We start from the raw sequence: 26,041 nt of genomic DNA on the forward strand, positions 1-26,041 counted from the left end.
ATTTCCAGGTTAAAAGTTAAAAGAGTGAACAGCCCAGGAGTCGGGAAGGAATGACAACTCTTGTGGAAAGCAGGGGTGATCCAGAGCACAGGGTCAGGAGGGAGGAGTGCAAGTGAGGGCATCAGTGGAAACAGTTGGGGGTGGGAGAACAGGAGAGGAAAAACCATATATTTGTGGGTAGTTGTCAAGTTCCCAGTGGAGCTCTGGCGCAAGCTCAGTGCCGGATTGATGTTAAAAGGTAGCAGAAGCTGGAGAGGGATTGGTCTGCCTGAGACCATCAGGTTTATTAGCAGTGATGGCCACCAGCAGAGTTGGTTTATTTCTTCCCAAGTTGAAGGTCAGTTGTACAGACAATTTGAAATGATGGCTTTCTCTTTCATGTGTTTATATTTTTAGGATTCGTTTTATGCTGGAAAAGATGTTAGTACTGAAGGACAATGACATGCAGAGGGTTCTGGGCTATGACCCTGATCCTGTAGAGAAACTGAGGAAATTGCAAAGAGCTTTGGTGAGTCACTTTTACTCATAAGTGCTTTGAGTTCCCTGTGGACGTGAACCCATCGTGAAAGTCTGGGAGGTAGTTGGAGCTGTGAGTCAGGTGACCGGCCTGGTCAGCAAGAGTTCTGAGGGATTTTTTTTAAAATATATTTTATTGATTTTTCGCAGAGAGGAAGGGAGAGAGATAGAGAATTAGAAACATCGATGAGAGAGAAATATCGATCAGCTGCCTCCTGCACATCTCCCACTTGGGATGTGCCCGCAACCCACGTACATGCCCTTGACCGGAATCGAACCCGGGACCCTTCAGTCCGCAGGCCTACGCTCTATCCAATGAGCCAAACCAGTTTCGGCGAGTTCCGAGGGATTGAATGGCAACTGTGTTTCTGTGGTGAGACCCTGTGATTGGCCTGTGTGCAGTGAGTCCCTGTTAGTTAAGCATCCTCCATTCTTACCTTGTGGTGCTGGACTGGGCTGTACAGCAGAATCATCCGAGAACTTTCTGATCACTTTGGAAGAGGCCCCACAGGTGTTAGCTAGAGGTGTTTAGGACCAGAGGTGTTAGCCTAGGAGGAGAGGGGGCTTGTCTGTTTATCCTTCCCAGGTTTTTTTATGTGGGGTCATAGCTGAGACCCACTGCCCTCTCTAATCAGGGTGAGTTCTCTATACTTCCTTTATTATTTTTATTTTTTTAAAAAAGAATTCCATTATATACATATATATAATTGGTTTCAGAGAGAGAGGAAGAGAGAGAGAAATAGAGAAACATCAATGATGAGAATTATTGATTGACTGCCTCCTGCACACCCACCCTGGGGATTGAGTCCACAACAGGGGCATGTGCCTTGACCTGGAATCAAACCATGACCATCTGGCTCATAGATCGATGCTCAACTACTGAGCCAGGTGGACCAGGCTTAGGTGCAGTAAAACTGCTTATATAAATACAGGAATGTTATTGCTGGTTTAGTTTACTCCAAGCTATTCTTTGAAACTATTTGGAAATTTGGCAAGAATTTAAACTAAAATTTGAAAATTAACTTCTTAGACCTAGTGTAACCCATTTTGTCTTTCAATACTCTCCTGAGGATATGCTTACTCATTAGAGAGAGAGAGGGAGAGAGAGTGGGGGAGGAGAGAGAAATGTTGATGTTAGAGAAAAGTATCAATTGGTTGCCTCTCATAGGCACTCCCATTGGGAACTGAACACCCAACCTAGGTATGAAACCTGACTGGGAATTGAACCCAGAGCCTTTCAGTGTGTAGAGCGGTGCTCCAACCAACGGAGCGACACTGGCCAGGTCATGGAACCAAGTTTTAGGATAGAAAACCTTGGATTACTCCTTAAATTTCTGCATATCTGAGATCCAAAATACAGCTAAGTCAATGGGAGTTCATGGAACACCTTGATGACTTTGAGTGGATTAAATGAGATACAGTGTCTGCAACATGCTCATCACTGTGCTAAGCTGGCACTCACTCTATTGTGGTTTCAGTCGGCCTCATCCTGTTTTCTGTGACATTGTTATGAATTTTCCTTAAAACAGTTCTAGGTTCATAAATTTGGCATCATTTCTCTGAAATGTTGACCCTGAATATTGGGAGCAGAGAGTGGAAAATTTTAGCATCCAGTTACTATCTCATTAACATAAATTCAACAGTTATTGAAATCTTGATTTGCATAATGATAAAAGAAATAATTTTCAATATATCAAGATTCTTTCAATTATAAGTAATTTGCTGTGTTCTCAGGTCAGATCACGACATCTATAAATTTTTTTCCAGTTTAGATCACAGTTCGTTTGACATCATTTTAAATCTCATCATGCCTCCCACAAATGAAGCATGTTAAGTTGATGGGATAGATTTTACAAGAGGAATTGATTGAGGTAGTTCTGAAAAAAACAGATTTAGGTGTGATTTCTTTTCATTTTTGTTCTTTTGTTAGGGGCAGGAATAGAATATTGGGGACTAGCTATAATAATAAGAAATATTAATCTGGCTCTGTTAACTGTGATTGTTACGTTCTGATCAGAGAAAGCACATTCTAATCTGTTTGAGAGTTGTACGCCCTGGGGCATGGGAGCTGACATGGGAATCCAGCCATCCTCCTTTCCCCAGAACAGCCTAGATTAACAACCTGGGTGCCTTTAAGCTGGTCCCTGAGGCACCAGCCCCTTATGAACCCCCAACCCGCATTGCCTGTAACCTGTAACCACTGTACCTTGCCTACTTCCCCATGCGTGTAATTTCTACTTTCCCATGGAGTCTGTATCATTCTACCCAAGAGAAGAATGTGGCTTATGGTGTGAGTAGAGCAGATGTTTGTGGATGACTTGCTGCTCTCCCATTCTGCCCACATTAATGGAATAAACACCATATATGAGTCAACCCAGTCTCTGCTACATTCGTTCAAGTATTAACCAGCAGCCTGGGCCCATTAGGTTGTCTGGTTTCACTTTAAGTAATTTTATAGCAGTTAGTGAAGCTAGGTAATTAACAGAAATGATAATCAATACTCCCCCATCATAAGTCCAAAGATTTCATCCAGTTAAAACAATTTACATTTATTGTAAATTAAGAATGAATTTTTAATTAACAAGTAAAATCATTACTAGTTTAAAAATAATTAAAACGCTATTAGCTCATTTATTTATGGACTAAAGATTTTTTTACTATTAAATCTTTATTGTTCAGATTATCACAGTTGTTCCTCTTCCCCCCGCCCCCCATAGCTCCCCTCCACCCATTCCCACCCCACCCTCTGCCCTTATCCCTGCCACCCACTGTCCTCATCCATAGGTGTACAATTTTTTCCAGTCTCTTCCAACACGCCCACACCCCTTTCCCCCCTGAGAGTAGTCAGTCCACTCCCTTTCTATGCCCCTGATTCTATTATATCGCCAGTTTATTCTGTTCATCAGATTGTTTATTTGCTTGATTTTTAGATTCACTTGTTGATAGATATGTATTTGTTGTTCATAATTTGTATCTTTACCTTTTTCTTCTTCTTTCTCTTCTTAAAGGATACCTTTCAGCATTTCATATAATACTGGTTTGGTGGTGATGAACTCCTTTAGCTTTTTCTTACCTGTGAAGCTCTTTATCTGACCTTCAATTCTGAATGATAGCATTGATGGGTAAAGTAATCCAAGTTGTAGGTTCTTGCTATTCATCACTTTGAATATTTCTTGCCACTCCCTTCTGCCCTGCATAGTTTCTGTTGAGAAATCAGCTGACAGTCATATGGGTACTCACTTGTAGGTAACTGATTGTTTTTCTCTTGCTGCTTTTAAGATTTTCTCTTTGTATTTTGCTCTTGGCCTTTTAATTATGATGTGTCTTGGTGTGGTCCTCTTTGGATCCCTTTTGTTTTGGGTTCTGTGCACTTCCTGGACTTGTAAGTCTATTTCTTTCACCAGGTAGGGGAAGTTTTCTGTCATGATTTCTTCAAATAGGTTTTGAATATCTCTCTCTCTCTCTTCTTCTGGTACCCCCATAATTTGGATGTTGGTACACTTGAAGTTGTCCTAGAGGCTCCTTACACTATCTTCATATTTTTGGATTCTTTTCTTCTTTTTGTGTTTCTGGTTGGGTGATTTTTGCTTCTTCGTATTTCAAATCTTTGACTTGATTCTTGTGATCCTCTAGTCTGCTGTTGGAAGTCTGCATAATATCCTTTATTTCAGTCAGTGTATGCTTAATTTCTAGTTGGTCCTTTTTCATAACCTCGAGGGTCTCACTAAATTTATCAGTGGTCTCACTAGATTTCTTGAGGGTCTCACTAAATTTATCGGTGGTTTCTAGAAAGTTCTTGAAAAACCTTGAAAGTGTGATTTTTGAAGTATATATCCAGTAGTTTGCTTTCCTCCATTTCCGTAATTTGTTACTTGTTTCTTTGCCTCCACATGTTTTATGCTTCCCTGTGTTGATAGAGTAACTTTCTGTGTTAGGTGTCCTAATGGGACCAGTGGCTCAGCCTCCCCAATAACCTGAGGTGGACACTTTTGGTGCACCCCTTTGTGGGCTTTGTGCACAGTCTTGTTGTAGTTAAGTCTTGATTGTTGTAGGTATCACTGGGAGGAATTGACCTCCAGGCCAATTGGCTGTGAGAATCATCTGTGTCTGCAGTGGGAGAACTTCTGAGCTGGAGATACTCTTCTGGGGAAAGACTTGCTTCAGTGGGACTTTGGTGCTCACTGCGTCTGCCCCCTGAGTGTGTCCCTTATGGGTCTGAGTAGCTGTAATCTGAATGTTCCTACTCTGACCCCTGGGGACACTGGCTGTTGGATCTCTAAGGTGCTGCTAATTTAGCCTCTGCCTGAGGCTACACAGCAGGAGCTAAGGAGAGATTCCTCTTCTTTGTTTGTGGTTTGGAGGTGCCCAGATGAGGCCCAGCTGTGAAGCAATGCAAGCTGCCGTGGGGCCTTGGACCTTCTTTTTGAAGTTCTGGGTATCTCTGATTCAGCTGCAGTTTGTTGGGTAATGTTCAAATTTCAAAGCGCCAGGCCTTTCATATGCAAAGCCTCTGTGCACAGCTTGGGTATGGTGGGGTCTCAGGGGATCAACAGGGCGGAGCAAGCAGCTATGGCGTCTCCCCAGTCCCACCCGAAGAGGCCCACATCCCAGGGTCCCTTTAATCACTGCAAGCACCTCTTAGAGAAAGCCACCCTTGAGTTCTGCCTGATTCCAGACAGTCCAGTTTTTCCCCGTATGAGTCTGGGTCCCCAAAGACTCACCTGGAACTGGAGTTCAGAGCAGTACAGAGCTTGAGACTCCCTCCCGACTGAAAAAGACAACCATGTCCTCAGCTGCCAGCCCTCTCCATGTGCGCCACTCCTCAGTTGCCAGCCCTTTTGACTTGCGCCTCCGTACCTCTGCACTTTACTTCCACACCTCCTCTGAGTCTCAGTGCTTGTCTCTTTCCTTCTAGTTGTAGAATTTCCACTCAGCCAGCCTTCCTGTAGTTCTGCATGATGTACATTTTGTCTTTTAGTTGTATTTTTAAAGTGGTTGTGTGAGGCAGCAATTTCCAGTGTTTACCTATGCCACCATTTTGGTTTCCCCAGCCAGCCTAAATGTTTAAATTCTGTTCAGAGGATACCTGCATATTTGCTCTCTAAATGTCTTTCTTTCAGGTGCTAATTTAAGACTCTTTGCACAGAAATCTATGTACAATATCTTTTTGTTAAAATAATTTCCAATTAGGCTGTTGTGGCTCAGTGATTGAGCGGCAATGAACCAGGAAATCACTGTTCCATACCCGATCAGGCACATGTCCAGGTTGGGGGCTTGATCCCCATTATGGGGCATGAAGGAGGCAGCCTATCAATGATTGTCTCTCATCATTGATGTTTATATACCTCCCTCCTTCTTCTTTTCCCTCTGAACTTAATAAAAATATATATTTTAAAATTAAGTAAATAAAGTATTTTCCAAACACACAGCTTTACTTTGTTCATTTTTCTTATAAACTACACATTAGTGAATCATTTGTGAAATTGTTTCTTAGGCAGTTGGCTGGGAGCTGAGCTCTCTAGATAAGACTCCACAAAATAAAATGAATGTGTTGTTACCTGAAAGGAACAGATTGATTTCAATAATTCAGCTGATGGGAAAACAATAATTATTAGAAATGTGGTAGACAAAGTTAGAATGAAGCAGTTAATTTCCATTTATTCTACTTTTTGTTTCTTTATATTTTCTTTACCCAGATAGGTTTTAAGTTTCATAGGGAGAGTGTCCTAATATTTGTGTATTTCAAAGCAGTTAACATTGGGCATGAGCTGCTTGCAGAGCAGTTTAGAATGCGGCCCATAGGGCAGTTTGAAATGGGTGGCATGGAAACAGTGGAATGTGAGGTGCAGAGTCGTTGAACGTGGAGTTGGTGGTGTGGAGTCGGTTGAGTGCAGAGTCAGTGTGTGAAGAGTCGGTGTGTGAAGAGTTGGTAGACGTAGATTGGGTGGACATAGAGTCGGTGAAATTAGAGTCAGTGAGAGCAGAATCGGTGAGTGCAGAGCCTCTTCATGTGTAAGAAGGGACTGTCCCTGCCTCCCGCTCAGGGCTATTGAGGAAAGTGAATGTTTCAAGGATGGAGGGCACCTAGTGCAGGGCTCTGGATGGGCAGAGAGACAGTGCCCTGGTGAATCCATAGTCTGTGAGCAAACCCTGCCGGCTGCCAGGCTTTGATCAAAACTATGTCCACTGATGGGAGGTCCATGGCTTCCCTTCTACCAAGAATCTTGGGTTCTGGCTCCTTAGTGGAAAATGGACAGGAGATGGAAAGGCAGCAGTTACCGCCTGCTCCCAGTCATTAGAAACCCTGAATGGAGACAACTGCCACCGAGAGAAATGGTCACATCCCTTGGATGCGTGTTCCCACACTGTGAAGGCATTCAGGGGAAACTCAGACCCCTAAGACACCCAGTGGTTCTGGGAGGGCTCTGGGGAGGGAGCAGAGATGAGGGGAAAGAGCCAAATGGCTCCCCCATGTGTGCTGGGCACTGGGACAGGAGTAAGTCCAGCAGACTCCTCCTGTGAGGGGACCTGCAGGGGACCAGCCATGGCGTCCCACACCCAGCATGTGCCTGACACTCAGGCCCATAGTATTATTTGTTGTGTCTGAGCCCTCATTTCCAGGAAACTGCCGAGAGCTGTTGGTTTTCCAAGAGGACATGTGGAAACTGTTCAGATAGGAACTGTGTTGAATAAAAGCTTGCCCGAATAGCTATTTATTTCCAGCCCCAGATCAGTGGAGTGACAGTGGAATTGAGAGGCCTAGACTCAGCACTTAAACCCTGGACAGACTCTTAGCCCACCCCTTCCTTGTTATGGAAATGGGCTCAGCGAAATCTCATGCCTATCAGTAGCTGTACATGTCAGACCCTCTTCTACCACATGAACAACAGATTGGGGCACTGTTAGGTTTATGTGGTGCCCTTCTCTGACTTTCTGCTACTGGTTTGTTGCTTTTGCAGACATAGTGACCTGCTGATGGTGAAGAGTTTCTTATTAAACTCAGTGGCTTGACTGGACTGGGCAACATTTAAGGTCTTCAAAACAGACCAGGCCTGCCTGACCAGGGCTGATGCCCAGGTTGGAGGAACCTTACCCAGGGGTTGCCTGTGAGAGACAGCCGATCAATGATTCTCTCTCATCGTTCATGTTTCTATCTCTCCCTCTCCCTTCCTCTCTGTGATATATATATATATTTAAAATACATTTTATTTATTTAAAATATGTGTGTCTGTGTGTGAGTGAATGTTTAAAAAAACCTTAAAACCAGATAGGGCCTGACTGCTGTGTTGCTTTTCTGTAAGGATGGATGTAGGTGGGTGACTATTGCAAAAAGGGTCTCTACTAGTGTTTAACATGTGGGTTGCGCTGTGATTTGGAAGTCCCTAAAACCTTTCCAAGACATGTTAAACCTGCTAAGGAGCTGCAGAACTGCCCATCATCATATTCCTTGCTTTAAAGCCCAGTGCTGTACGCCCCTTTGCTCAGACACCACTGAGAGACATTGGGTGTCTTCATCACCTAGGCCACTGGGTCAGCATGTCTGTTAGTGGCTGTAGGTCTCCCAGCTGGGCTCTGTGTTGGAGTCACTTCTGTGCAGCTGTGTTTTTGGAATTGAGAAGGTGTATGGAGGCCCTTCATTCTGGGGGAATGACGATAGATGCATGGGGGTGGGGACTGTCCAGAGGGTGCCCCGGGGTACATCCTCACCCCACCCATCTTCCTGCACTAGGATCGTGGACACATTCCCCAGCGGTTTCTTGAGGAGCTGTTGGGGGACAGAATGGCCCTCAAGGCTGAACGGGTGCAGAGGATGAACCAGCCTGCCCACCTGAGCTGGGAGATGGAGCAGCTGTCAGAAGGTAGGTAGCAGCCCCTGGTGCCTGGGAGTCAGCCTGGATGTGGCTTCCTCATCCAGGGAGCTGAGCTCTTGGATATGAATCTCATTGTCAGCTCATCCTCACCCCAAGGGAATAAGATTTTATTTAAAAGCCATTTGGAACTGTGTCATTGCAATTCTCCCCAAGGAGAACATGAAGGGTCTGGCAGCCTTGACGTGAGGACATGAATTACAAAGTAATAGATTTCTCAGCTCCCATGTGGACAGTCCCAGGAGCTTCCAGAAGACAGCACGCTGGCACCCTTAGGATGTCTTAGATCTGTCTGTGGGGGATTAAAAGCTCTGGATGGCAGGAGACTTCCCCAGTGGTTACTAACGTCCAGTATACCTGACCCTGGGCATGATTTCCTCCATTCATTTCATAATTGGGCAGATGGGTGCAGTCTGTACTCTTTCCCCCCTGGGCAGGGGTTGCTACATGTTGGCTTTTCAGGGGAGCCAGGCCTCTTCCCATCCCTCTTGTGTTTGCCCCCTCACAGCCCCAGAGGAGGTGTGGCGTTGGCCAGGGGAAAGTGGTCTGGGGGCAGGCAGTGCACCAAGCAAACAAGTAGCCAATTCCTGTGCTGAAGAACATCATATGTGCACCTGAGGTTTCAGGTGAAGGTATGCTTAGATCTCTGCAGAGCTCAGGAGGGCCTTGAGTGTGTTGGGGCGGGGGAAAGGTGCTGCTTTTCCAATATTGATCAACATTCCTAAGCATCATGGAGAGACTGTTGAAAGAACCTGGATATTCCTTCTCTTCAAGGGTTCCCATCAGTTCCAAACCTAAAATCCATTCATTGAACTGTGAATCTGTGTGAGAAGCCAGTTTTGTTTTTCTGGGGTTTGTTATCTCGGCACTCCTGGGACCAAGTGTGGGCCAAACAGGGATCCCTGTTCTAGGACTTCAGGTTCCTGGGGAGGACCACTGCCAAGTGCTCAGGTTCATGGGGAGGACCACTGCCCCCTGGTGGAAGGCAGGAGTGGGGCCGGCTGGCAGGGATCTCTCAGACCTCATGTTTCTCTTAGAGACCAGGGAGGTTGGTGGGTTGGGAAGTCTCCCTGATTCAGGCCCTCTGTGTAGTTTGTGAACCCTTTGAGGTCCGTGACCTTGAATACTTCTTGGTGTTCACACTTCAGCTACTTAGCTAGCAGGAGCCTTACCAGTGGGGAGTAACTCTAGTACAACTGACATTCATAAACAAAGTGTGAATGTACTTTTGCGAGGATGGTGTGGTGGCATCTTGAGTCAGAAAGGCCTGGCTTCAAGTTCTGGCTCCTCAAACTGTGAGCCAGGTGACCTCTTTTGAACCTCAGTTTTCTTATCTGCAAAATGGGGTAATGAAGCTGCCTCATAGGATTGCTATGTGTACCTCCTGAGAGGAGACAGTGAAGCCTCACGCTGTGCCTGGCCACCAGGGCACCAATAAAGATGGCTGTCCTCAACACCCTTGTTGAATTAAAAGACCCCCTTTGATCTGCTTCTTGGGGTGTATGTGAACACAGTACGCAGTAGACAACCATTGTTTTTTCCCCATAAAATGCTGTGTCAACATAAGAGCCTCTGAGGGGCTGGCCTTTAGGGGAGAAGAAATGAGGCTGGTCATCAGCTCCACTGCAGCACTTGGCGATTCTTCACAATCATTTCCCAGGAGCACAGAGCCACAGGGTGAGGCACTGAGTGAGTCAGGAGGTGGGCTGGGTGAGTTGCAGGACAGTGGAGATGCATCTAATGGCACAAAACTATACACTGAAAAATAGTTAAAATGGTGAACCCAGTGTTGTACCTTTATTTCACCCCAATCTTCATAACATGCATTTTTATAGATTTCAGAGAGGAAGGCAGAAGGAGAGAGAGAGAGAAATATCAAAGATGAAAGAGAATTATTGATTGGCTGCCTCCTGCCTGCCCCATGCAAGGCATGGAGCATACAAACTGGGCATATACCCTGACCTGAAATCGAACCATTAGCTCATGGTTCATAGGTTGGCACTCTATCGCTAATCCACACTGACTGGGCTCATCCCGATTCATAAAACTGTTATTTTTAAAGCGAATGCTGAAACGGTGCCATTGAATGAGCACAGGTTGTGACTTAGTGGATTATTCCGCTGTTAGTGTCATTGGTAGCCTTGTAAGGATGAAGCCCTTGGCGTGCTTCCATGTGTTGACAGCATGTGTGTTTGTCTGTGGGGTGAGCTGAGCTGGAGTTGGGCCACGAAGGTTCATCTGCACCACTGCTGAGTTGACTGCTGCTTGGGGTCTTCAGTCTGTTCTGGCTTATTGGGTCTGTGCTGCTCTCCTTGGTGGGAGCTGATCACATCCACCTTCATGTGCTGGGGTGAAAGCTGGCGTCCACTCTAGGTCCTTCCATCCCCGAGGGGGTGAATAGGAAGCAGATGGGGTGCAGTCATAGGAGCAGAGCAGTGTCAGTAGGGTCCCGGGTTTGAGGATGTTGCCCTGGAGGGACAGGTGAGGGAGCACCCTGACCCCTCACACATTCATTTACCTAAAATCACGTACCTGTGTGTGGCAGAAAGGGGCTGAGAACTCCCGTTCTTCCCAGGCCTGTGTTCCTCTTTCTGTTCTGTGTTCAAGCTGTGTAAAAGGAAAGGAGGAAATCTGCCTTCTTCTGTCCTTACCTTATGTTTTGATCTCGCTTAGACTTTTTCAAGCCATTTAGATGTACTGTCTAATTATTTTTTCAATGCTATTGTAAAAGTACAAAATGAAATCTCCATCTGAAGGCCCTGCCCAGGGATGGTAACTACTGGGCATACTTGCCTCAGAGCCTGTACCACCTGCAGACATACTGGTCAATTATCACAGCACCCATACCCTGAGCTGAGCCACCCAGACCCCGATCACTCTGAGAGCTGACCCAGAAAACTCCATATCTTTGCCATCTCTGTTACTCTCTGAAATCCATGACTTGATGGCCAGGTTAGAACTTGGTAAATAGCAATTCCAGCAGTTGTACCAAGTTGAGGTTTTGCATTGGCCTCTCCACCATCACATTCTTTCTTTTTAAGCTCTGGGTTGCTTCCTTACCAAGCCCCAGCTGAGCCAGCAGATGGGCCATAATGGCCTGAGGAACACTCAGGTGCCTACAGCAACAGCAGCCTGTGAAAAATTGAGGGGACCCAGCCAACCATCCCAGGTCCCTCCAATCTACGGCCCAGAGTGTTGGTTGTCTTGGGGCCGGGGGCAGAGAGTGGAAGCCCAGGCCATGCAATGTGGGCTCTGACTCAACTTTACTCTTTAGCCTCCAACCGTATCCTGGAAAACCAGACCCTCCAGGGCGTGGTCCAGGAGATGCGGGGTGCCTCCGTGGCCCGGCAGGACAGCAGCCTGAGGTGCAAGGAGCTTCAGGAGGAGAACCAGCAGCTCCAGAAGCAGGTAACGGTGGGTGGTGTACAGAACATACGTGCAAGCAGGTGGTTATGTGGTGCACCCAGGTGTTGGTGTGGATGTGAAACAGGGAGAAATGCAGAATGCAGGGCAGCACCAGTTATGGTAGCGGGACACGAGTCCTCATGGAACAGAGTCCGAGGCAGCAAGACATGTCGGTGCAGCAGAGTGAGTGGACACTATGGACGTGTCTGTGCCCCATTGCCTTCATCTTCATCTGTGAAATTGGGTTAATGATGTGCCCCCTGTAGGTGTTTTGAGGATCATATGAGTTAGCCAAGGTAAATGGTCTGAGCACATAGTCTTTACTGAAAGGAATGCAGCACCCTGTTAGAAAGCACAGGGGGGGCCTGAGAGGGAAGCAGTCATGGAAGCCACGCACATGTGTATAGGACCACGGATGGACCGCTTCATGGCTGGGTCTTTGTCTCTGCAGAAGGAACAGTTGGAGATGGAACTCCTGAAGGAGAAGAACAGCAGCCAGGAGTGGGAGACCCTCACTGAGGAGCTCGTTAAAGCCCTAGAGCAGCTGCTCAATGAAGTTGACACCCTGAAGGTTGACAGAGCCATTCAGGTAGGCACCCCCAGAGCTTGTGCCTCCCCTGGTGCCCCTGCCTACAATGGGGAGTGTCCAGGATCACAGTCCTGTCCTGGTCATTGATAAGTGATTCCTGGGTGAACAGTTTCCTCGCTCAGCTGCAGCTCAGAGAAGCAATCCTCAGCACAGCAGCAGGATGAGGACAGGTATCTCTGCCCAGGAACACTGGCCATCTTGTTTTTTATTGACAGGACTTGGGGGAGGAGACAGGTGGTGCTTCTGGCTTTGGTGCCTGGAGGCCAGGGATGCTGCTCCATGTCCTGCAGCCCCTGGGACAGCCCCGCAGGACAAAGAATGATCCTGCTCCATTGTCCAAGGTCACCCTGAGAACCCTGGCAAACCTCCAGGGTGGATTTGCCTGGCACTACCACAAGTCCCAGGGAAGGCAGCGGCTCATTGATTTTACCCAGGGACGAGGCTTCCCCCTCTGCCAGCCTTGGCAGTGGCTGTTGTACCTCCCCAAGAAGTGGGCAGGAAGGTTCATCCTTGAGAAAAAGCCTGTTAAAGTGTTCTATGAGGTAAGAGGTTTCACTCTGTGAAACAGACATTCACAGGGGCTGGGTCTTTCGCTCTGCAGATGGAAAAGTGGGAGATGCTACTCCACAAAGAAAAAGAAAAGACCCAGAAGATGGAGACCATCAATAAAGCACAGTACCAGGCCCTCCTGGATGAACACAGCCAATACAAGACCCTGCTGCATCGTTCCCTAGAAATGGAGAGCAAGGCGTTCAGGCGTAGGTGGGTGCCGTCAACTGTCAGGGTGACTAGCGAGCTCTCCAGGCTCCTGTCCCCCTTTGCTCTGGTCCCTCATAGTTCCTCTGGATCTGCTGCTTCACAGGGAAGAGAAGTGAATGGAACTCCCCCCTATGCGATGTGGGGTGGGTGCAGCTGGAGGCTGAGGGGCAGGAGGGTCCCCCAGGGGAGGATGGTGTGCCCACCTGATCCCGGCTCAGGGAAACGATGTGTCAGTATTGGGGTCAGTGCTCCCCTGGGGTTCCTGCCCCCTCTTCCTCTTCTCTCCCAACCAAGAACAAGGAGGGGGCGCTCACCACAGCTTCCGATGTACAGGGATGTGCCTCACCAGCTTCCAGGCCTCTTCTCTTTCAAAGTCTCAAAGTCTGGGCTTCTGTGTGTGTTTTTTTAACTTTTAAATTTGGAAACTTTTGAATATATGGGAATGTGCAGAATTGTATAGTGTGATTCCCAGGTACTCATCCACGACATCAGTACTTCGATACTGTGCCCATCTCATGTCATCTTTATCTCTGACTCTCCACCTCCATACTCCTTTTTTTAAGGTAAAATTGATGTCCATTGACATGCACAAATCTCAACTTTGAGCTTCTGCCAGACCAGGGCTTTGTGTGCATGCAGTCAACCAACACCAACGTCGCAGAGCTCCTGCTCCAGCAGATCCCAGATTGCTCCGGGGCCTGGGGCAGGTGCAGTGGCATACAGAGCTTGGGGGAGGTCTGATGTGCACAGGATACCAAGTGAGGAGAGAGGGGGAGAGATGTGGCTAAAGAGAGGCTATCCCACACTTGGGGCAGCACAGGAGAGAGCTGTTGTCCACTTCCTATGCTTGTGAGACACCCCTGCTCACAGCATTTCCTTTGAATCCTCCTCAAAGACACTGAGCAAACGTGGGGTCTTCAGTAGTGTAAGCAGCTGAGGTGCAGGGAGTTTCTATCACAGGGAGCCTTCTGAGGGTGCCTGCTGCTGCCGTGAGTGTGGGGGCCATGACATTCATTTATTCACTAACCCAGTGCTTCCTGTAGACTCCACAGGGCTTTCCACCCCCTTTATCCTCCAAGTGCTCCATCCTCTGGGGGGTGCCAAGACATCTGCTCCTACCAGACTCTGTTCCTTCCAGCCAGAATGAGCATCTTCTGCTTTTTGGCATCCCCCTCTCTGCCTCCTCCTGCACCCATCCCAAACTCCCGTGATGCTTAGTGAGCTTCTGTGGGGCATGTGGTGCTAGCCCTGTGGGAATGCTCCTAGCTGACTAATGAGGGGAGACTTGTGTGGTGCCCACCCCTCACCAGTTGCCTTCAAGCCCGATGATGTGGTTATAACAGTGTCATTATATTCTTTTTTCCCTCTTTTTTTATTATTAAATCTTTATTGTTCAGATTATTGCATTTCTTCGTCCTCCCCCCCCATAACTGCCCTCCACCTAGTATCCACCCCACCCTCCACCCTCACTCCCCACCCACTGTCCTCATTCATAGATGCGCAATTTTTGTCTAGTTTTTTCCCGCATCCCCCACACCATTTCCCCCCAAGAATAGTCAGTCCATTCCCTTTCTATGCCCTTGATTCTATTATAATCACCCCTTCATTCTGTTCATCAGGTGATTTATTCACTTGATTTTTAGATTCACTTGTTGATATATGTGTATTTGTTGTTCATAATTTGTATGTTTACCTTTTTCTTCTTCTTCCTTTTCTTAAAGGATACCTTTCAGCATTTCATATAATACTGGTTTGGTGGTGATGAACTCCTTTAGCTTTTTCTTATCTGTGAAGCTCTTTATCTGACTTTCAATTCTGAATGATAGGTTTGCTGGATAAAGTAATCTTGGTTTTAGGTTCTTGACATTCATCACTTTGAATATTTCTTGCCACTCCCTTCTGGCCTGCAAAGTTTCTGTTGAGAAATCAGCTGACAGTTGTATGGGTACTCCCTTGTAGGTAACTGACTTTCTTTCTCTTTCTGCTTTTAAGAGTCTCTCTTTCTCTTTTGCTCTTGGCATTTTAATTATGATGTGTCTTGGAGTGATCCTCTTTGGATTCCTTTTGTTTAGGGTTCTATGCGCTTCCTGGACTTGGAAGTCTATTTCTTTCACCAGTTAGGGGAAGTTTTCTGTCATGATTTCTTCAAATAGGTTTTCAATATCTTGCTCTCTCTCTTCTTCTGGCACCCCTATAATTCGGATGTTGGTATGCTTGAAGCTGTCCTAGAGGCTCCTTACACCACCTTCTTATTTTTGGATTCTTTTTTCAGTTTGCTTTTCCAGTTGGGTGTTTTTTACTTCTTCATATTTCAAATCTTTGACTTGATTCTTGTGATCCTGTGGTCTGCTGTTGGGAGTCGGTACAATATTCTTTATTTCAGTCAGAGTATGCTTAATTTCTAGTTGGTCCTTTATCACAACATCGAGGGTCTTGCTAGATTTCTTGAGGATCTCACTACATTTATAGGTGTTCTCACCAGTCTTTTCGAGGGTCTTACTAAATTTATCGGCGGCTTCTAGACAGTTCTTGAAAAACCTTAAAAGTGTGGTTTTGAACTATAAAGCTGGCAGTTTGCTTTCCTCCATTTCTGCCATTTGTGTCCTGTTTCTTTGTCTCCGCATTTTTTATGATTCCTTGTGTTGATAAAGTGGTTTCCTGTGCTAAGTGTCCTCTAGGGCCCACTGCAGCCATGGGCAAACTACGGACTGAGGGCTGGATATGGCCCGTTTGAAATGAATAAAACTAAAAAAAAAAAAGACCATACCCTTTTATGTAATGATATTTACGTTGAATTTATATTAGTTCACAAGAACACTCCATCCATGCTTTTGTTCCAGCCCTCCGGTCCAGTTTAAGAACCCATTGTGGCCCTCCAGTCAAAAAGTTTGCCCACCCCTGGCCCAGTGGTTCAGCCTCCACGTGCACCTCCTTACCTTAGAATTTTACTTCCACACCTCCTCTGAGTCTCGGTATGCTTTTCTCTTTCCTCTAGTTGTAGAATTTCCACTCAGCCAGCCTTCCTGTGGTTCTGGGTGATGTCCGTTCCGTCTTTTAGTTGTATTTTTGAAGTGGTTGTGTGAGGCAGCAAACTCCAGTGTTTACCTATGCCGCCATCTTGGATATTTCCATGATATTCTTAATGTCTGCTCACACGGGGAAGGTTTGTGCAAGTGGCATCTCACTGGCTCTGAAGGAGTGTTTCATTGTCATTCTACTGGTAGCTCCTTGCTAGATAGACCTCCTGTGTTATTAGGTAGTGTTTGCTGGTGCACAGAGAGCTGGAGCCCTTGGTCTGTCTGCCTCAGGGCTACAGGGTGGGAGGTGGAGGTGCCTGCAGCACAGGCTGGTGCATTTGTGTTCATTTCACTTGACGCCTGAGTGGGACCCTCAGTCCTTCGTTCCCCAGCACATGTTTCCTGGGTATCAAGCCTCATCCCGTTGACTCAGTGGGGAGTGAGACTCTCAGTTTCTGCCCTGCAGTAGGGTGGTCACCAATGGTTGGAATGTACTTAATCCATGACCCTATAAACACTGAGACAGGAAGAAAATAAAAGCGCTGAACTGAGGGGGAGATGAGGGGGACCTGAGGGGAAGGTAAGTGCTGGACTGGAGGTGCCTGGAGGAACAGGCTGGGTGGATGTGCATGTGCCTATGTGCCAATGGACCCTGGCAGCTGCGTGGTCCCCAATGGGCAGGCCCCTGGCCCCCACGCTGCCTGACTCAGCATAGGGAGGCTGTTCTGGATCTGGCCAGAGTGCGCACCAGGCCCTGGTGTGGTGGGAGGTCAGCTGTCATGTGGGTGGAATTCCCTGAATATTTGCTGGTTTCTGTGAGAAGGGTGTGAAGTTCAGAAAACAGTGTTGGTGTTCCCAGCGGGCTCATGGAGAGAGGCTGCTGAAACAGGGACGGGAAGGGACCCTGCAGACGTGTTGGGTGGGAAGAGAGACACTCAGCTCTGCAGCTGGAGGAGACTCCTGCCCATTACCGCAGCCCTAAGCTCTGCAGAGAGAAGCCGCTCAAAGAGGCTGTGCATTCTCCTGTGTGTGGGTGCCTAGCGGGTTTGTTTTCCTCTTCAGGGAGCAGGACCAGCTCCAACATGAGGCAGCATTACAGGAGCTGAGGGACCTGGTGAGCACCCAAAGAGAGGCTCTGAAGCAGGCTGCCCAGGAAGAGAGGCTGCCACAGGAGGAGAGGTAACCGCCTTCACCCCCTGCAGTGGCATCTGCTAGGTTACATTCAGAACAACTCACTCAGCACCCACTGAGCTAAGCTCAAGCAAATCTCCTGGTAATGGTATATTTTTACCAACCCTGTCATGGTCACACCTGGTTGGTCATAAAGGAAAGGCAAGCCAGGTAGTGGCTGGGATGGAAGGATAGCAATACTGGGATGCTGCATTGTCTAGATGTGGTTGACCTCCCCTCTCACCTTGATGATGGTGATGATTGTATTGGGCGTGGACTCCTCCATCCTCTAATACCAGCCATCCCATGAGGGAGAGACTCTTGGTCTTTGGTATTCACGCATTGTCTACTGGTGAACTCACCTCCTCACTGAAAAGCACTTAAACCAACAAATTATAACCATGGCTTTTCATGGGACTATCCAGATTGCAAGAGACAGGAGTCGCCTGATGGGCACATTTGCAGATGAGGTTGAAAAAGACCTTTGGGCCTGCCTTTTTCACTCTCACACTGCAAACCAGTGACCCTTTTATGGTCCATTGAGTGCCAAGGAGTTCTATTTTCGTGCTTTTTGGTGGTGATGTCATTGTTTGAAATGCCCCCCAAATGGATTGCTGAAGTGCTATCTAGTGTCCCCAAGTTCAAGGCTGCACTGGGCCTTATGGGGAATAAGAGGGGTAGCACGTGAGGTTCCTTTTGGTCCAGGGTATGGTGCACTTGGCTGTGAGTATATTACAGGAGGTGTCTTGATGACTTGGTCGGTTGACAAAAATGTGGCCAAACACTCACACGAACCGGCGGGTACATTTCCAGTATCCATTAACTTAGTGTTCGCAGTGGCTTGATAGAACTTTATACTGAAAATCATGAGAATTGACTGCACTACAGTTATCTCTTAAAACAAAACAAAATAAAACAAAACACCACAGATGAGGGAAGAAGCTCAGAGAGATTAAATAACTTGTTCAAGTTTATGCTCCTAGTTAGCGAGCCTGTCAGGAATCAATTCCAGGTCTTGTCTCAACCCAGAGGCATGTCCATATGAAGCCTTCCTTCCCACAGCCTTGTTCTAACATGTATTGGGGGTTATAAACTCAGGTACCCCCAGTGGCCAGGCAGGTCCAGCAGGTGGGGGAAGGAGTGTCAGTGTTAGATCAGACCCTCGTGGAGAATACACACCCCCTGAGGGCTGCCTGTGGAGAGGCAGGCCCGGGCTGCCAGGTCATTCTTTTTATAATCTTTTTTTTTAAATCCTTACAACATGATAATTTTTCCATTGACTTTTACAGAGAGTGAAAGGGAGGGAAGGAGAAGGGCAGAGGGAGAGAAACATCCATGTGAGACCATCACATCTATTGGATATCTGTAGCACACACTCAAGCTACAAGGGGGAGCAAACCGGCAACCCAGGTCTGTTCCCTTGAATGAGACTTGAACCCATGACCCTTCTGTACATGGGTCATGCTGTAACTACTGAGTCATGCCTGCCAGCAACTTTTGTTTATGCTTTCTCCCCACCATCTGAGAAGATAGATACCTGAATATTGACCTGACACTTAAAAATTTTTAAATATTGTTGAACTAATTAATTTAAATGGAAAAAGACAGATGATGTGCACCAAACATGTTTTATTTTAAAAACCAGATTGTTTTTCTTTCTCGTCTATTTACAGGGAAAATGTAAATTTCTTACCGACAATCATAGAAGAGCAAGAGGAAACATTTGTGGGTTCCTATGAGTCTTGGGGTCCTATTCCACAGAAGTGAGTTTGGTTTAATGGCAATAACTTAAGCACAGAACAGAAAGCTTGCTCTTTCATAAGTGGGGAAAGCTGTAGCCATGTACAGCAGTGGCCAGTTTGTGGGGCCCCCATCTTCCTCTCTATGGCCGGTCCCCTGTGTGCATGTCTCTCCCAGCACTGAAAGAATTTAGAGTTTCTTTTGGTCCCACCCTCCATATTCAGGGTTATCCTAGAAGGGATGGTGAAGACCAGCTGGCCATGAGCCTGTTTAAGGGGCAGAGAGTCTGTGGTTTAAAGCCACTAAAGCAGGACTCTCAGTTTGTGTCTCCAGGTTTCAGGACCTAGAAAACCATGTTTCTGTTTTGGGAAGGAATCATGGGCCAGACACCTGCCTAGCACCCAGGGTCTTCAATTACAGGGACCTCTAGGTATTCCTTACATTCCTCTGGAGTCTCTGGACCCCAGGGGGGTTCACAAACACGTTCCCTTCTTGCAGTTTATCAGCCCCGGTGGCGGGCCGCCTTTGTCCCCAAGACTGCTGGTCTGCTCCATACAGAAGGCCTCCTCTGGTGCGGGTCTGAGCCGCATGAGCTGGGCCTTCAGATTGTCCTGTCCCAGCCCAGCCTAGATGTCATATCACCATGAATCCTGTAAGACCTCTCTGTTGAAATCTCAGAACCACAGAATCTTCTACCTTCTGCCTGACCCTTCTGTTGACAGGGAAATGAGGCATCTATGAGGGAATTAAGCAATTTGTGAAAGCACTGTGCTGGTCTGTGGCAGAGGCAGGATTAGAACCCACATGTAGTTCTTATTCTATTCAAATGCCCCCATTTCCAGTTAGCTGCAATGTTTTACTTACCCTTTAAATTCACTGTTTTCATTTATTTCTTTTTATTTTCTTAACCTCACTTGAGGACATTTTTTCATTGATATTTAGAGAGAGTAGAAAGGAAGGAGGCGGGGGAGAGAAACATCAGTGGGAGAGACACATCGATTGGTTGTAATCCTGTACCCACTCTGATTAGGGCCAGTGATGAACCTGATTGTTGTATTTGAAGTTCCATTTCCCAAGAGGCTAGTGTGGGTTTCTGCCACAATGAATGCTTCTACCATCCCTGGGTCTGTGTGAATTCACTGCCAATAGTGTTCCACCTTCTGAGACCCACATATGAACATGGTGGTGCTGGAGAAGAGCACCATCCGTCTGAACCACAAATGAACAGCCACTTGCCCATCTGGAGGGACATTGAGGGTTGGAAATGTCCTAAACCTCTACTTCCTGTAGGAAAAAGTGGTGGACTCGAGCCAGATCCTTCATCAAATTCTTCAAACCCAAAAACAACGGTTCTGGAGATCCAACACAGTGAACCTGAGACAGCCGTCCTGGGTCCCTGGAGGCTACCCCATCATGCTCATACTGGGTGGAAGAGCAAGATGCCCCCAGCGCGCCACCTCCAAAATGTAAGAGGGGTGATTGAGCTGTAAGTGGGAAATAAAGGGGAGGATCTCAGGTCTCCTCCATGGATAGGGCAGCACCAAGGAGATGGTGTGTTGGGTGTGCACAAGAGTGTTGGAGCCGGAAGGGGGTGTGCCTTCCCTTAGGTATGTGAACAACCAAATATAAAATATAAACCCTTGTCAATGTTGGACACTTTTGTCCCAGAACAATGTAGTTCTGCTAGCATGAGGAGCCTTGCCCATCACTTATAGTTGGTAGGTCCTGGGATGTACAGTGCAGATCTCCATAGAGTTAACGCAGACACTAGAGCCTTCTGAAGACCAGGGCCAAGCCTGAGACTCATGTGCTTGCATCGGCTGGCATTACAGTACCTGAAAAGCTCTAGGGAGGGTGACAAGCCTCCTTCTGAGTGTGACATGTGCACAAGCCTTTCTGGGTGGCATTCACCACTTTAACTTTTGGTGTGTCACTGGAGATGCAAAAATGAAGTGTGCACACACATGCCCACTGTTTGGGGACTATTGCTTGCATTCCCAGTCTTTACAGCAGGTGAATTAGGTCAAATGCTCACATGCAGGTAAATGATAATGAAGCTTATTAACATTTGTTTTATCTAGAGGGGTTCTTTAGCCTGATGTTTTCATACTGGATCCTTAAATGTTGTGACATTTATTACCTCAACTTCTATTATTGTATAAATTGCCTTAATGAATATAATTAGCCTAATTGAGTTAGCAAACCTTTCAGAGAAAAAAAATGCTTGACAGATCCGAACTGTCATTTGGATGCATGAATGAGCAGGTGAGTGGTAAATAATAGTAATGGCAGCCGTGCAATGGTGCTTCCTGGACTCAGTCCGCTTAGGGATTTGACCCGCTTTATCTACCACCTTTAGTCCTAACTGCTGGGTGAGGTAGGCATGATCCCTATCCCCTTTTCAGAGCTGGGAAAGTGAGGATTGACAGGATGAAGCCCTGGCCCAGAGAATAAGTGTTGGAGCTGGGATCCCAACCTGGGTCTGACAGATGATGGTGCCTGAACTTTAACCCCTGCGAGCACTGCCTGCACTTCAAGCTGCTTTGGTCTCTGAAGATGCTGAACCAGCCTGTGGCCCCAGCATTGAGTAGTGGGTCCTCATCCTGTGGTGTGAGCTGTGGTCAGCAGGTGGCGATGGGGGAAAGAAGTAACGGAGGTTCTTCTATGTATGAACTTGAATCCTCAATCAGAAATCTGGTGAATCAGTTATGATCATGCACATGACATGCTCAGAACATCAGACCAATTGTCAGACTATATTTTAAAGGTCATGAAGTGGAGGTTTAGAGTAGAGGATGCATATTGATCTAAACAGGAATAATTCTTTTTGAATATATATTGTTATTGATTTCAGAGAGGAAGTGAGAGGGTCAGATATAGAAACATCAATAATGAGAAAGAATTATTGATTGGCTGCTCATGCATGCCCTCTACTGGGTTGGAGCCTGCAACCCAGGCATGTGCCCTTGACCTAAATCAAACCTGGGACCTTTTAGTCCGCAGGCCTGTGCTCTGTCCACAGAGCAAAACCAGAGCTGAACGGGAATCATTCTTGATGTTGAGAGTGTTTTGTCATCAAAAAGTGGTAGAGCCCTAGCCATTTTGGCAGAGGTAGGTACTTCCATTATTTTCAAAGGTATCCTTCTACGAGAGGTTATGTTACGTGTATAAGAATTATTAGTGCCCTGACCGGTTTGGCTTAGCGGATTGAGCGTCAACCTGTGGACTCGATGGTCCTGGGTTCGATCCCGGTCAAGGGCATGTACCTTGATTGTGGGCACATACCCAGTGGGGAGTGTGCTGGAGGCAGCTGATCCATGTTTCTCTTTCATCGATGTTTCTAACTCTATTCCTCTCCCTTCCTCTCTGTAAAGAATCAATAAAATATATATTTTTAAAAATAATTATTAGTTATCCCTGGCCGGATTTGGCTCAGTGGATAGAGCGCCAACCCACAGAATGAAGGGGCACGGGTTTGATTCCTGGTCAAGGGCATGTGCCTCGGTTGCAGGTTTGATCCTGGGCCTCAGTTGGGATTCATGTGAGGAGCAACCAGTGGATGTGAAACTCTCACATGGATGTTTCTCTCTCTATCTCCACCTACTCTCCCCCTTCCACATTCTCTCTAAAAGTCAATGTGAAAAATACCCTCCAGTGAGGATTTAAAAAAAAATATTAGTGAGTAGTTGAGATAGCCCATTTTACTGCAGAAACATACCATTAAGTGTTCCAAAGTCTTTGAACAGGATCCAGAGTTAGGGTGTGTGAGCCAAGGTGTCAGGAAACCTGTCATAAAAATGGATGAGTAAGCCCAGCTGGTGTAACTCAGTTGGTTGAGCATCATTCCATGACCCGGGAGGTAACAGTTGGGATTTAGTCCGGGCACGTGCCTGGGCTGTGGACTCAATTCCCAGGACAGGACATGCAGGTTGCAGCTGATCAATGATAGAAACATCATTGATCTTTGTATTTCTTTCTCCCTCTCCCTTCCTCTCTGAAATCACTAAAAACATATTTTCAAAAATGAATGAGTAAGAAAAGCCAAGTCCTAAATTAACAAACATCCGTATTTCATAATTTAACACATTGAAATTGAAAAATGATCTAACGCATCATCTCCTAGAGCAATATAGACTTCTCCTCACTTGCTAAGTAAAGCACTGGCACAAGGTTGCCACTGAATTAATTAGATGGAGTCAGAGCCTCAATCATTCACCAAGTCCTGATTCTGGCTGTGCCCTGGGGATTGTTTCCATGTCTCCTGGGATGGACAGGATCTGATTTCCCAAGTACATTTAGCCAATGTAGAGTCACTTGTTGTTCTTCAATTCATTTATTTGCTGTTTTGTGTTGTTTTCTTCTTTTCTTCTTCTCCTGGTGATCTGGGGATAACCATTTAGCCACTTGGCGCAAAAAGAACAAAGGGAAGAACAAAGACAAGTGTCCAGCGGCCCGCCCGGCTGTGTTGAAATGCTTTCAGTCCTCATCGTCCTTGAACATCCCACCCCCTTCAACTTAGGTTCTTCTTTTTCCATATACTGGAGATTCCCTTCCTTTTACCAGTTCCGCCACCAAATAACCTCCCTCATTTATTAAAAACCCACAAAGAAAAACCAAATGAAAAAACAAATACCTAAACCATAAAAAAGAAAAATCATAAAGACCACCAATGACCCGTACTGAAAGGCCAGAGGACCCATAGTGGCCCTCTCCTCCTGACCCCAAAGCAGATCTGGAGCCTTCAAACTACCAACACACCTTCTGAAGATAACAGCCTCCTCTCCTGTCTGCCTGCGGTACCTGGACTGGCTGTAGGAGGAGGAAAGTGTTCCCGTGCTGCTTCCATTTGTTCTGTTGTGACAACGCTGTGCCAGCCCTCAGGGTCACACCCCATATGTGAAGCTCCTGTCTCTACCTCCAGCCACTGGTATCTTTTCAACAAATCCACTTTGGCCTGGCGATGCTCACAAGGCAATGACAAACTGCCTTTCCAGAGGCAGACAACATGTGAGCATGCCCCTTAGACATGTATTAGCTACTTCACCTCCATTAAAGCATGTGTGCGCATATGAATGTGCGTGTGCATGCGCAGGTGAGCAAATACACACATGCATGCATTCTCTCAGGGCTGGGCCCTCCTGATCCAGAAACTTGAATCCCTCTCCCAGAACCCTGGTGGTCCCAGGAGAAGCCCAGACCAGCCAAACCACAAAGACCTGGAGGCCCTGGGTGGACCCTGGAGTCAGGCTCACTGTTAACCTAGTGCTTTGCCAAGCCAGGCCTGGTTTCCACATCCTTCAGGCCAGGGCGGTCTTCCAGGCAGGTGGCCTCAGGCTTTGCTTCTCTCCAGCTGGCTCCTGGGGCCACTTTTCTATCAACACTGGGTCTGCCCAGCCTGGGTGATGGGGCAGTGAAAAGCCTTGCCCGCCCCCTCCCAGCAAGTGTCCACAGTGTGCAGAGGGGAACATGTGCGAGAGGCAGGTGCAGCCTGATTTGTAAAGTGGCTGCAGTGCCCCAGTGTCCCCCATTGAGGATGGCATTTTGATTTATTATTTCTGAGTGACTTCCAAGGGTAGGAACCAAATGTAATATATTACATACATGTGTTCACACTTGTGAAATATATGTGCTTTGAGGTGTCCCCCAAATATATATACTACAGGGTGTCCCCCAAAATGTAAACATACTTCAACAGCTGATAACTCAATTTTCACTCCATTTCAGTGTTAACAGATTTGACGTAATGGGTGAAGCCAGACTGAACTTTGATCAAAGATGTATCCTCTGGACTTTCTTTTGGGGACACATAAAGGATGAGGTGTCTGGCACAGAAAGGGCCACAGTCTAGGCATCGGGGCTACTGTTGACAGAACATGTGAACAAACAGAACGCAGTGATTCTTGGTGTTTGCCATTCCAATGCTTCCTCGGCAGCAGTGCCTGGACCAGAACTAAGGCAAGGGATGGAGGCACAAACAATAAGATTCTTTCCTTCTGTTTGTTGTTTGTACATATCTCTTAACTTAGCTGCCCTGTATTCCTCAACCATTATCTGTTGTCTATTGTCAACTTTATCTTTTATGTATCCCCATAAAAAGCCTAGTGGAGAAATTTTCTTCATTCAAATCTTAGTTTGGCTTCACCCATTTTTTCCAATCAGTTAAACTTCAAAAAGGGTGAAAATTCAGTGAGTTATCAGCTGTTAAAGTGTGTGCACATTTTTTTGGAATTCTACTTTCTGTTCCATTGGGACTCATTTTTTCCCACCGGATTCTTACCTGTGTGTACATTGGAGGGGGGACAGCCTATATTTACGTTCAAAAGGCAGTCATTCTTGTCCTTCAGGTGTTGATTTTATTATTTCTTTTCACTGTGTGCACATTTTTTGGACCACCCTATGTTTACATCCCATAGGGAGTCATTCATTTTATCAGGAGTCTGACCTCTGTATACCAATCTTGGGGACACTCCATGATTATATTTCAAAGGGAGTCATTCATGTTTATCTGGAGTCTGATCTCTGTGTACCTTTGTTGTGCGGACACTCTATGAATGTTCTATAGGGAGTCATGTGTTTGCATTGGGAGTCTCACCTGCTGCTGTGTCTATTTGGCCGGGTTCCTGACACATATTTTTTCCTCTTGCTTGCTAAAGTTGCTCATTGTGGGATGTACTAAACCTGGTGATTTGGGTTCTATAAGGATTTTCTCCATTTGAGCTAAAGTACTGAGAAAGAAATGTTAACATGGTCCATTTTCTGAGTACTTTGAATTTTTTATTAAGTAGACATTGATTCTGGAACACAAGGACGGGTTTGTAATTAAATAAGATGTTGTAGAATTGAGTCGTAGTTTTCCTCACCACTCCTCACTGGCAGCACTGTTGGGGCGTTGGGTCTCCGGGGTCCCTGCTCATCCCCCCAGTCTCCCCAGCCCCTGGAATCCACCAGCTCTCTTTTCCAGGAGGTGAGAGCTTGGG

Source organism: Myotis yumanensis, unplaced genomic scaffold (assembly GCF_028538775.1).
Source record: "Myotis yumanensis isolate MYYU_CA2020_CCGP unplaced genomic scaffold, mMyoYum1.0.hap1 SCAF_20, whole genome shotgun sequence".
In the NCBI taxonomy this organism is placed as follows: domain Eukaryota; kingdom Metazoa; phylum Chordata; class Mammalia; order Chiroptera; family Vespertilionidae; genus Myotis; species Myotis yumanensis.